The sequence below is a fragment of the Cygnus atratus genome, chromosome 20, assembly GCF_013377495.2.
Source record: "Cygnus atratus isolate AKBS03 ecotype Queensland, Australia chromosome 20, CAtr_DNAZoo_HiC_assembly, whole genome shotgun sequence".
NCBI classification, from domain to species: Eukaryota; Metazoa; Chordata; class Aves; order Anseriformes; family Anatidae; genus Cygnus; species Cygnus atratus.
Window position 1 is genome coordinate 6,491,684 of NC_066381.1, and position 11,875 is coordinate 6,503,558.

Below are 11,875 nucleotides of genomic sequence, written 5' to 3' on the forward strand. Positions count from 1 at the left end.
AGGCCCATGTACACCGGGTATTTTTACGAGCGTCTGTGTTAGCATGTATTTGCTGGCACTGCAGCTTTATGAGACGATGTCGCACACCTGCCTCTGCTGGGGCAGCTCGTTCTCCCCGAGGGACTGGCTGCACATCCCTAGCACCGGCTTTACTGTGCCATCAGCCAGAGCACCAGAGATGGCAGGTATCAATACTCGGGCGTATTAAGGTGTCAGGAAGAGCCGAGTGACCTTGAGAACTGGAACAGAAAATCAACTTCAGCAGTTGGTGTGAAAAGTCATTTATTTGAGGACTAATAAAAAAAAAAACCCTGCTATAAAGTGGGTGCTCATTAGTGAGTGAAGAGTTGGAGGGTTTTAATCATGCTTTAATCAGCTAGTATATGATAAAAACATCAAGCTATGTAAGGCAAGGTATTTCTAGTGTAGCTATACAAGTACGATAGGATTATATAAGCCTCTGGTGTGAGATCTCATCTCGAATGCAATGTATGGTTCTGGTCTGCATATAGAGGCAAAAAAGAATCTCAGCTGGGGCGAATACAGAGGAGGACTATACACTGAGTAGGAGAACGAAGAGCTTTTTTAGGAGGGGCCTGGAAGAGCTAATTTAGCAGAATGACTCCCGGGAGGGGGATATGGCTTATATAAAACATATATGTAGATCTTGGCTACCTCACTTCCTTCCCCTGGTCGCGGGCTTGAGCCGTGGAAGGGAACTGGTTAAGGAGAAGTTTGTCAGCCCAAAGGGGGCGAGGTTCTGCAGCAGCCTCTGGGCCAGGAGGGAGGGCAGGAAAGGTGCATCCAGGTCCTGGTCCTCGTCCTCGCCTCCCAACTTGTTGCCGAGCGGCCGCTGTTACCCAAACCCTGGTGTCAGCGCAGCTGCTAATGGGGGGCAGTGGAAAAGGGGACTCTTAGAGAGCTCCAGGCTCTTTTGCTGGTGCCAATTAAAGAGAAGACAGTGACCTCACGATGCTAAGTAGGATTACTGGCAAATGAGTCTGGCTCTTCCTTCCCTGCATCATAAATCTCCCCTGCTTGTGTCTGGGTTATCGCTGAGTGCCCTCACCTGCACGGGATGGCCAACGGTGTATTTGCTCGAGTGAAAGGATGCTGGAATACCTCCTAACTGTGCAGCCAAGAGTCCTGTGGCTCCTAATGCTTTATACTAAATGTACAAAGCAAAGACGAAGCTGGGCGGTTGCTGGTTTCAAGCAGGTGCAAGGGCAGTCGGATGAGAACACCGAGGTTGGGGTGGCTGAGGGAAGATTTGGAGCATCCTTTGCTGTTGTGCTGTGTCCGGGCGTTTGGCTGCTTGTGTTGATTCCCAGTTATGATTTAACTGTTTTCACTGCACATCAATTTAAAATTAATTCTTGGTGACCCTTATGAGTCTCTGGAGGGGAGATTGCACTCGAGTCAGATCTTATTTTTAAGACGCATTGGTTTTGTGTGTTGTTTTTTTTTTTTTTTTCGTTTCCCCAAAATAAAGCCTTGAGCAGTAATATATTCGAGGGGCTGTTGTGAAAAACAAACGGTCTTCTTGCACTGATCTGCAGCAAACACACTCCGTGTTTCTGGTAGGTCGTTGCTTTACGCTGTGTATGCTACGCCTGGCAGCTTGGATGAGTGTATGTGTGGGCTTCGTGTTCCAGCACGGTAGGATTGTCCTTTTAGTGCAACGGGTGTGAGAGTGGAAGTTGATGAGTCTGATGTTTTGATTCTTAATACTCCGTGATATTTGCATTTGTTGCCCAAAGATATGGCATAACATCTTGAGGGGGGGAGGAAGGACGTACTTTCCCTCCACGTCCTCTTTCGTCATCTTTTCCCTTTGCCCTTTCTTGGTTGGTTTTGGCTGGCCCTTGCGAAGAGCAGCCACCGTGCCCACCTCCCTCGCCCTGGTCCCTCTCGCCCGCTGGAGGCGGTCGCCCTTTGAGAAACCCCTGCTGGTTAAGGTGGGAGGGAGAAACAGGGATTTTCTCTCTCTTGTGCACAATGGTCATGGAAATGTGCAACGGAGCAGGCTTCTGACAGCAAACTGCCCCAAAAGCCCGTTTGGGGAGGGAGTGGTCTGTAACATATTGTGTGTTATAACTATTGAAGTCGTGCGGTAAATATTGCTAACCTTATTAAAGGGAGTGGAAATTCTCTTTAATATATTATCTGTGAGGATGCAAAGAGGCCCGGAGACCTTGTCTCGTTTTTTGAGTTTGTTTCTCGTGTTTACATTTTTACATTTCATTCATACACATCTTAAAAAAAAAAAAAAAAAAGGTGGTTTGAATCACCAGATGGATCTTCCGTGAGGACTGTTATGCATTTTTCTGTTTATTTTATTTGAATAGTTAGGTGTCTGTGTTTGGGGATGGGGTGTTGTTTGTTTTTAGATTTTTTTTTTCCTGTTTATAGTGCATTGATTTGTTGTTAAATTCAGCCTCTCTGCCATGCCAAAAGCGTGCCTATGGGAGTGTTCCCAGGCTGCTCATAGTACTTCCCTTTTCCCATCCTTGTATATTACTGTTCTTGTGAGTTATTTAAAATAAACTGGATACTTCCAAAGGCATTTTTTTTTTAATTTGATTCAAGCTCCTTGCCCTTTAAAGGGACCTATGGGTAGTTTTTTAATACAGCTTAAAAAAAATCCTCCTGAATTCTTCCTATTGCCTGATGTTTGGTGCCACAGCGTTCATCTTGGGTGAGCCTGGGGAAAGTCCTTGCTGCTCCGGTACCTTTCAGAAGGATGCTGTTGACCTGGGATGGTCCTGGTTCGGAAGAGAGCACCGAGAAGGCTGCACTTCAGTACACGACGGGCTGCGGATGTCCCAGTGGGGGGTTCTTTGCTCAGAGCTTGCCCTCAGCAAGTTGGCTGAGCAGACCTCGGCTGCCGTGCAGTTCTTGTCTGATCTGGAAAGGGCGGACGCGAACATTTGTCATGTCCACTCTGACATCACTGTTGGGCAATTAAGAGGAAGAAATCTAATTTTTTTGGCCATCACTTTCGCTCTTGGAATTCCCTCATGGCTTATCGTACAAAAGGCTGAAAAATAAGAGTAATAATCCGATTTTTGTCCGTTCCCGGTGTTTTATGTTTTCCATTAGAGCCTTGCTGGTATGCTGCACTGACTTTTTGAACTGCAGGATCAAAAAATACTCCTCCCTTTTTTTTGGTGAAGACTGTCTCTGAGAAGGATAAATATTATTGATTGAGGTATTTAATACACTAATGAAACCCACAATTATTGACTATGTAATTAATATACTGTCTAAAAGTAAAGTTTGACAGCGCATATAGAAAAGCTATATTGACTTGCGCTTCTTTGGCAATGTGCCTTGCAGGTTTTTATTTATAGAAATTGAAACACGTTCTTCTTCAAGTAATGATTCAATCCCACTTTCTGCTTGCCACAAGCTAGAAGACTGCTGTTCTTGCTGACTGTAAGGCTTTCATTTATCTGTGGGGAACTAAAATGTTCAGCGTTTAGCTTTTCTGCCTATTGTATTAGGTTTCGGCGCTAAGCCATGGCGTTAATGTGCGCGGTGCTCTTTCTCACAGCTGGGAAACCAGACTTTTTCCCTTTATTTTCCTTTATTTTTGCAAGTAAAATTACAGGAGGAGCTCCTGACTTGCTAATGGTGGGGAGAGAAGAAAGCATGGGAAACCCAAGGGCCATCTCAGAGGGTTTTGGGTAACGCATTTGTTCTTAAAGCATCCCTTTGTGAGAAGGGGTGTGCTTGGGGAGCACGTATCCTGGTTTAGGCTGCAGGTGATGCCTGGTTTTGTCCTGGGTGGCCCTTCAGGGTTGCAGCAGCAAGGTCTCATCTCCTCTCCATCCTGCATGGGCACTACATGCTCCTGTCCCATCCCACTGCATCCTTATCCTCGTGGCCGCCCTCCTCCTGGAGCCTCGGCACGTCTCCTGCCTCCTGTGCCACTTAAGTTGCCATAAACCATGTATAAATTGCCAGGAAGCTGGAGCTACGTTCATAAACTGCTTGAAGTTGTTCGTGTGCCCTGCAAAATGTTAAACTTCTTAGCGCCAGGTGAAGTTATTTACATCGAACTCAGAAGCCGATAATGAAGGTTTTTTTAGATTTCAAGTGATTTAAAAAAAACTTCCAAATCCCAAGCGTATCAGCTATCTGGTAATTGGAGCTTGTGCTGTCATTAAAAATGACAGCTTTCTCCAATAACATTCTTAGTGCTTGTAAAATGCAGCTAACATAACCTATATTTAACTTGTATTAGCTAGAATTTCCTTCCCATGCTTGCTTACTTTCAGACCTTTGGTGTGCATACCGAGGTCCTTCATGAGCCATGTATTATTTTACCACCTTGGAAGAGCAGAAAGCTTTTAACCGGGGCTGGACAGCCCGGTGGCTCTTTGGTGGCTTCCCCATGGAAGTCTTCTCCCAGCCAGCCGGGAAGCAGAAGCCCTTCTCCTGGCAGAAATAAACCTCGAGCAATAAAATGTGCTGCAAGAAAGCCAGGCTTCCCTTTCTGCTAAAGGTTAGAGCCTTGGAGCTCCTGCTCCTTAACCCTGCTGAACAAACAAAGCCCTTTTTTTTCCTCTGTGGTCAGTTAAAAAACATTTGCATGTGGAATCGCCGAGGCGCTGTCCCGTAATTGAGATGCTGGGTGGCAATCTGCTCCCCTCCTCCGCCTGGAAGTGTTCCACGCAGAACCCTCTAATTAAACAGAAAATGGTTTGTCATGTGTAACTGCCTCTTCTGAATGTAACAAACTCATTTCAAGAGATGCCAACACCGTCTTTATAGCTGGTTTAATAATCTTCTCTTGAATCAGAGAGGGCTCTAACCTCGTATTTCACTTCACCAGCTGTTTATTTCTCCGCGTTTTTTCTTTCCCCCTTACGCTGGGAATGTGTAGACGACTTTTGTCTTTTTTCTTTTTTCTTTTTTTTTTTCTTTTTCTTTTTTTCCCCCTGGAGTGGAAATCCTCATTAGAGTAACGGAGCTGAAGCCTGCGAAATAGTCTGCTCGGGCTGCTTCTTGCAGGCGCTGCTATTTGCAGTGGGAGCACGCGCTGGCTCTTAGCGCCGAGCCCTGTCAATCAGCATCCTGTCGCACCAGGAGGGAGCCTGGAGAGCCCCACTGCCAGCCCCGTTTGCTCGGGAGCGAAGGTGTTTAGGCAGTTTACAAAGCTCCCATCTATTCTGCAGACAGATGTGCGTGCCACGGCCGCCCTCTGCACATGCCTATAATAGAAGCCATTAGCTTCCCCGTTAGCCGAGCGCCGCAGCGAGTCGCGGAGCTGCAGCGCGTTCCTAATGCATGAAGTGTGGTCTGGGCAGGACACAAATAGTGTCGCGGATTACCAGGTAAAATTGGCTTTTACCTCCCCCCCATCCTTCTCAGACAGTTTCCTGCCAAACTTCAGCTTTTAAGTCAGTGCTCAAAGAAATTCTCCCCGCGTAAAGGGCCTCTTGCTGCCTTTTAAATTGGCTAATGTTTGGCAGAAAATCCGAGGAGCTGGTGCTGTTATTTAGTGCCTTCATTTCTTGCTGCCTCAAGACTTCATCTGATATTCTGGGCTTCTGTTTATTCAGGGCCTGCTGGGGTAGCAGTTGTGTCCGCATCTCTCCTGCCCGTATTTTGGGTCCGTGGGGGCTTGTGGTGGACACTCACTGCATGGGACAAGTCTATAGCAGGTTTGTTCCTTGGTTAAAACCCATCCCGGTGCTGAGGACCAGTGCATCCCTTGTGTAGTGGCTGCCTGCGTGGTGGAAGACCAGGAGCGGTGTTCCTCCAGCCAGGAATGCTGTTAGCATCCAGCTGGGATGTGAAAATCACTCCTAGGCTTGTATCGCTAAATATTGCCAGCCTGATGCCACCATCTTCAAAAAGGGAAGGAACAGCAAGCTGACTCCTGTCAGTTTGTTAGAGCATATTTATAACTCAAATGCTAATTCCTGCTCTTGACTCATAATAGCTTCTGAATTCTGAATCTTTAAATTCCGGATCTCATGTTTTGAGGTTAATCCATTCAGATAGATTGGGAAGTAGAATTTATAATTTGGAGAAGTAGTGTCAGTCCTTCTTTGCTTCAGCCCGTCATTTCACGTCGGCAGTGGGTCCCACCAGCCTGCCAGTGCTTGACCCTTCTTTATAGACCAGTCAGAACCAACGCGTTCATTTTATCTGACTTGATAGTGCACTTTCCTTCAAACTCTTCTTACCTTGGCCTGTAAGCTTAAGAGTCGCGCTGACTGCCTGTCAGCATACTCGCCCGGCTCTGATTTAACTCATTCAGCTTATTGTGAGCCTTAACCTATTTTCCGCGCTGCCTGCAAGTGTACCACTTCTGTAAAGAGATTAATAAGACCCCAAAAAATAAAAATGTATCTTCATTTTCCGATTTCTCCCAAGAAGCACTACGGGCTGGTGGGGTTTGAAGGCAGGAGTGGTGTTAATATATCACCTGTCAGCGGGCACAGCCTTTCAGAGCAGTCCCCGAGCCAGCCCCTGCGTGTCCCGGTGCTCGCGCTGGTGACAAAGCTCCAGGAGCTGCCTTCACCTTGTATGAAGCTTTGCTTGACTTGCTCTCATTATGCTTTGGTCCTGTACCAGGCTGTGCGGAGAGCATGCTCATTACTAAGCACGGTTGAAGAAAAAAAAGTAACCTGTATTTTGATTAGTACTCTGCCTTTTAATTACCATGGTTGGAAACAATTGCAAAATTATGAAGCGATGGCTGTAAATTTCTCTTTTGAAACTTTAATGCTTCATTTCTGACTTCTTCCCCAGCTAACTGCTAAAAGATCACAGCGTTTTAATGATGCCTGCTAGTGTCGCTTCCTCCAACTAATGAGGTGTCAGTGGCGTTAGGGACAGGGCCAGGTCCTGAGCAGCAGCCCGTGCCTGTGCCCTGTCTCCGTGTCTGCAGGCGGCTGGAGGAGGTTCGGTGCCCGAGCCAAGGGCCGTGGTGCTCCTCCTGCCCGTGGTGTCCTCCTGGAGGGCTGCTGCTCAAATTCAGCTTTAGACTCCTCATCCTGACCTACTTTACTATGGTGCTGGGTGCTTGTGGGGGGCTTCATCCCGCAGAAGTCACCGTGTGCCAGCTGTGCGGCTGTGCCCAGAAATCCCCATTCCAGGAGCTCCGTGCTGTGCACTTTTTAAGCAGTCTGGTGGCAAACACCTTGCGATGCACATTCATTATCCCAGCTTCGCTTAATGCATAAGGCTTGGTGGGGAGGAAGCGGATTCTCTCACCGATTTGTGTTTCTTCAGCTAATCCACCTCCCCGGCTTGGCACGGCTCACTTTCAGTTGCAATATTGCGTGTCTCAGAGCAGCACTACACACAAGTTTTAATTGCACTACAGAAGTGACTTTCTGCCAATAGTTCATTAGACTTCATGAATGCTCAAACTGAAGAATGGTCTCTCTGGATTAGCATCATCTTCCAAGACACCCTTCTTGTTGGAGCGCTGTCAGATGAATTGATAAAAGAATATTTCTGGATTGAGCAAAAAAATTACTGTTGGGGAGATGGAGCAGTCCCGAGGTTTCCAGACAAATGAGCAAAACCCGGGGAAAGCAGTAATTCTGCATTCAGGACATCACAGGCATGACAGTAGCTTGGAAAGCCTAGATTAAAAAGGAGCTATTTTTTTTTCTGGAAATAGGAAGACAGGATTTGGTGCCAGTCAGGAGCAAAGCCTACCTGATTCGGGCAGGAAGCTCAGTTCACCGAAGCAGTTTCTCCAGGAGGCAGAGTGCAGCCACGGTGCGGAATCGATAGCCAGCACCCGGCGACGGTGGCAGAAGCATTTCAAACATGCCCGGGGTAATTAACTCGGAATTACCAGGTGCATATTTTCAAGACTTAAAAGGGATTTAGCAAAGGGTTTCGTGCAGCTACGTGTCTGGACACAGAGTTCTCAGTGGCCCCAGTGTGCAGGGCAGGGCCCTCGGTGCTGCTGCGAGGTGCAGTCACTGGAATAACCTCTGGAAATAGGGTTTAGGCTGTAAACCTCATTTGCAGCTGGCTCGTAAGTGCTGCTCATCCTGGGAGATAAGTCATTCCACGCCTGTCCTTAAAAATGACTGGCTCAGCTATCGTCTGCATAAAATCACCTTTGTTTATAGTGCATTCCGTAATGGATCAAGCAGCAGAGTAAAATTTAAATAAGTAATTATTGTGCAGGAGGCACATGCTAAATGGAACAATTTCCCTGGCTGCGGTGCCCTTTTGGCTGCACTCTGAGCACAAGATAACTCCCTGGGGTCTCTCTGTAATCAGGTGGGTTCAAACAGGCAGATTTTGGCAGCTCACACACCTTTGCTCTTTGAGCACTGTTGCCGTTCCAGATCTGCCTAAGCAAGCTAAAATATAGGCTAAATTATTAACTCAAAAATAAATAGATAAGAAGAAGAAAGAGAGAAAGGAAAGAAACAAGCCATGGGCTTAGGTGTTCGTTTTGTTTTTAACTCAGAAAGGCAAGAACTCCAGAAACTGGGCTTGGGTTTTGGTCACAGTAAGTCAGTGCAAGCATTTCGACCTGCTGTCCCTCCCCCAAAAAATGGACTTTCTGAGAGCCATTGGCACTTCTTCCGGAGCCAGCAGGTGGAGCTTTAAGAATAGCGTCCCTTACCAGCCCCATTTGTGCTGGAGCCCACTGAGTGGGAGCTATCTGTGCTGAAATTCTGATTGAATAAAAATTGTTCATTATGCACAGTGTCTGGTTCAGTACACAGAGGCAGCCCCCAGGCGCAGACCCCAAGTAGCTGCTTTCTCTTTCCCCAGATTAAAACATATGAACTGCTTTGATGTAATCTTATAACAAAGCCTAATGGAAATTTTATATCCTCTGAAGTTGACTGTCATTTCTCATTGCCCTGCTTCCTCTGTCCTATTAATACTCCAGTCCAGAGAGCCATAGCCGAACTTGTGCTCTTTTCACTCTCAAACACGGTACGCTTCTCCTTCCATGTTTAAGTTTTTATTTACGTTTAAATACTGTTATATTACATTACAGTATGTTTAATCCCTTGTTTTTTTTTTTCTATAGCTATTTATCATTTTAATGGAATGCTGCAGAATATTACATTGTACAATGTGTTTAAATTGATAAATTGTATTAGAAAAAAATATTGGATAGGATTTTTAATGGTAAGTGGGGCTTTAGTAGATATATTTTCTCATTAGTAGACTAACTGCACACAGACGGCATGAGGCTGGAATGTTAAGGATTTTGGGATAAGCAATATTTATGACTTATTTGACTAATTAAGGCATAATTTTATCACAAAGTTTTTCCCAGACTTTGCTGAGCAGGATGAAGGAGGAAAACTTGCCCAAGTGCAGTTACTCTACAACATCAGTTGCCATAACAACTTCATGCAATACTATATTTTTACTTGAAATTCCTTTTAAGACTCAGTTGCTGTAATAATTTGTTTCAGCTGCTAAAAGGCATGTTTCTCTTTGTGGTGGTTTCAAGGCTCTCATTACAGTAACAAAAAAGTGGCTGTGTTAATATAGACTCTTTTCATTTCAACATATGCAAAAGTTCAATAGACTCCAAAAATAGAATTAAAGGGTGGAGGTGATGAATCTGCTATAAAATCTCTTCCAGTCTTTAGGAAAGAGGAACGGGCTTAGCCGGTGAAGGTGAACTTTATTAACAGCCTTAAGGAGAGATGCTGCTACTACTCTGTACCCACAATTATTGCACCCGATGGCAAGCTAGGAAAAGCAGCTTCACATTGTATGTCCTGCTGCCTGGCACCAGCCTGAATCGTGTAATCCAAAAGGGGGGTGAAGGAGGTTTCTGCCTCCTGAGAGGGTTGGGGTCAGCTGGCTGCCGTGCCCCCGGTGCTGCTGCTGCTGCTTGGCCAGCGGCTGGCACTGCGTTGGCTCCTCCTGATGTACCTGCTGCTTTAATTCATTAAATAATCACCTCACACCAAATGTATATTGTCTACTTCTGGCCACAGGCGTACTGGAAGTGTAAAAAACAATTTTCAGGCAGCCTGGAATGTAGTCTGATTTCTGATTCCGATGTTAATTCAGCGGAAGGCAAGGAGTGCATGATAAGAAAGGTGCTCAGTTTTGCTTTTAACCCTTTCTCCTGGCTTTTGTGAGTGCTGCTGTCTCCCAGGAACAAGCCGTGCTGTAGCTGCCCTGCCCGTTGAGCCATTCCTGCTCTGTTCTGAGTCCCCCATCTGGCTTTTGGCATCTTGCAGTCGAGGCAGCAGCTCCTCAAACAAGTTCTTGTTCTAGTTCAGCATATGGACACTGTTTCTACTGGTGCCAGGCAAATAACAAAGTTTTAATCTGTTTGGTTAATTGAGGCAGCCAAAATAGGGCTTCTTTTTCACAGTCCCCAGGCTCCTGGGATCTGTGGAGCACGACGAGATCTCCTGGTCCCGTACCCAGGCGGTCCTTAACCTGGGGACAAAGCAGAGAGAGGAGGGGACCCACTGTCTCCAGGTTTGACTGGGGGTCCGAGCTGGTGGCCTAATTTTTGGCGCTGCCCACGTGGGTCATGGCTGATAAAGCCTGGGGGAGCAGGCACAGGCTGGCGTTGGGGTGACGAGCACCTCTCTCTGTCCAGCACAGAGCCAGTGTGTGTGTGCTTCCTTGAGCCAGGGCATGCAGGAGCCCACGCTGACCTCTGCTCCCTCGCTGCAGTGGGGAAAAGACATCACACCTCTTAAAATCCTTGTAGGTCTCACCACCCAGTCGCTCTGAAGTTATTCTGAGCTCTGGTCTGTCATTTTACAGAATTAAGGCGTCCAGTTGGATCCCAGTCTCCTGACAACATTTCTGATTCTCCGCTTGTTCCTGCATTCCTCTCCCCCTCCCTTTTCCGATCCCAGTTCTTTATGCTGAATTACGAGGGTTAAACCAGTGGCATTTTGCTTCTGTTCCCTCTGACCAGCTCCGTCCATGACCCTTGGATTTTTAATAACAGCAGAGATGATGGTCATTTAATGCAGCCCCCTGCCTGCAGCATAATCTTCATCAAGGTTTTCCTGTAGCCTCCCTCAGGCAGCTTATCTTGTTGCTTAATTGTCTTCATGCTTCCTCACAGCTTCCTATTTTAACCGTATTTCCCTCAAACTGCAGCCGCGTTTTGGTCCTGGCTCAGGAGTGACCGCCTTCCAGCTCGGTGTCTGTCAGCCCTGGCTGTGAAATTTGGGCTGGGCAAATTATTTTGGGTGAGTAGAGATGATAGAAAAGGGCATGTCTCACCACGAAAGATGAATCATTCTTTTGCCTTTTACTCCTTGTTGTAGTAACATTACTCCTGAGGAATTTTTTTGCTATTTATGTGACTGTCACATGCGATTCCATCAGAATTACAAAGGAATTCAGCACGAATTAGTGGCCACTTAACGTTGCAGAAGGCTGCGATGTAAATGTACTCCATGATCTCATCTACAACTCAGTCCTTAGCGGATGTTTCAAGGTAGATTTTTTTTTTTTCCTAAAGTGGCCATAAATTGCAACCAGTCATTGGACTCCTTCCAGTCCTACAGCAATTACTGGGCCAGTTCAGCTGAAGGGTTTGATCAGGTGTTTTACTAGCAGGATTTTATTTCGCTAAATGAACATCTCCTAAAGAACCGGGAATGTAATATTTACACGTTAAAGTGCTGCTGTAATGGCACTGCATTTAACTTCACTAGGAGACCAGGAATCCCGTGGTAAAATGCCTGATAACTGCTGCATTTACCAGGGGAATGAATTTATAGCGGTTGAATTCCTCCAGCAGAACAAAGGGCTGCATTATGAAAGCACCCTCGTCACTCTGACAAAGGTTGGAGCCAGTCTTGATTCTTCCTCCGGCAGAGGAAGGCGTTGCTTTGCGTCGCAGTGGTTGTTGCGTTGCCCGGCTGCTGGA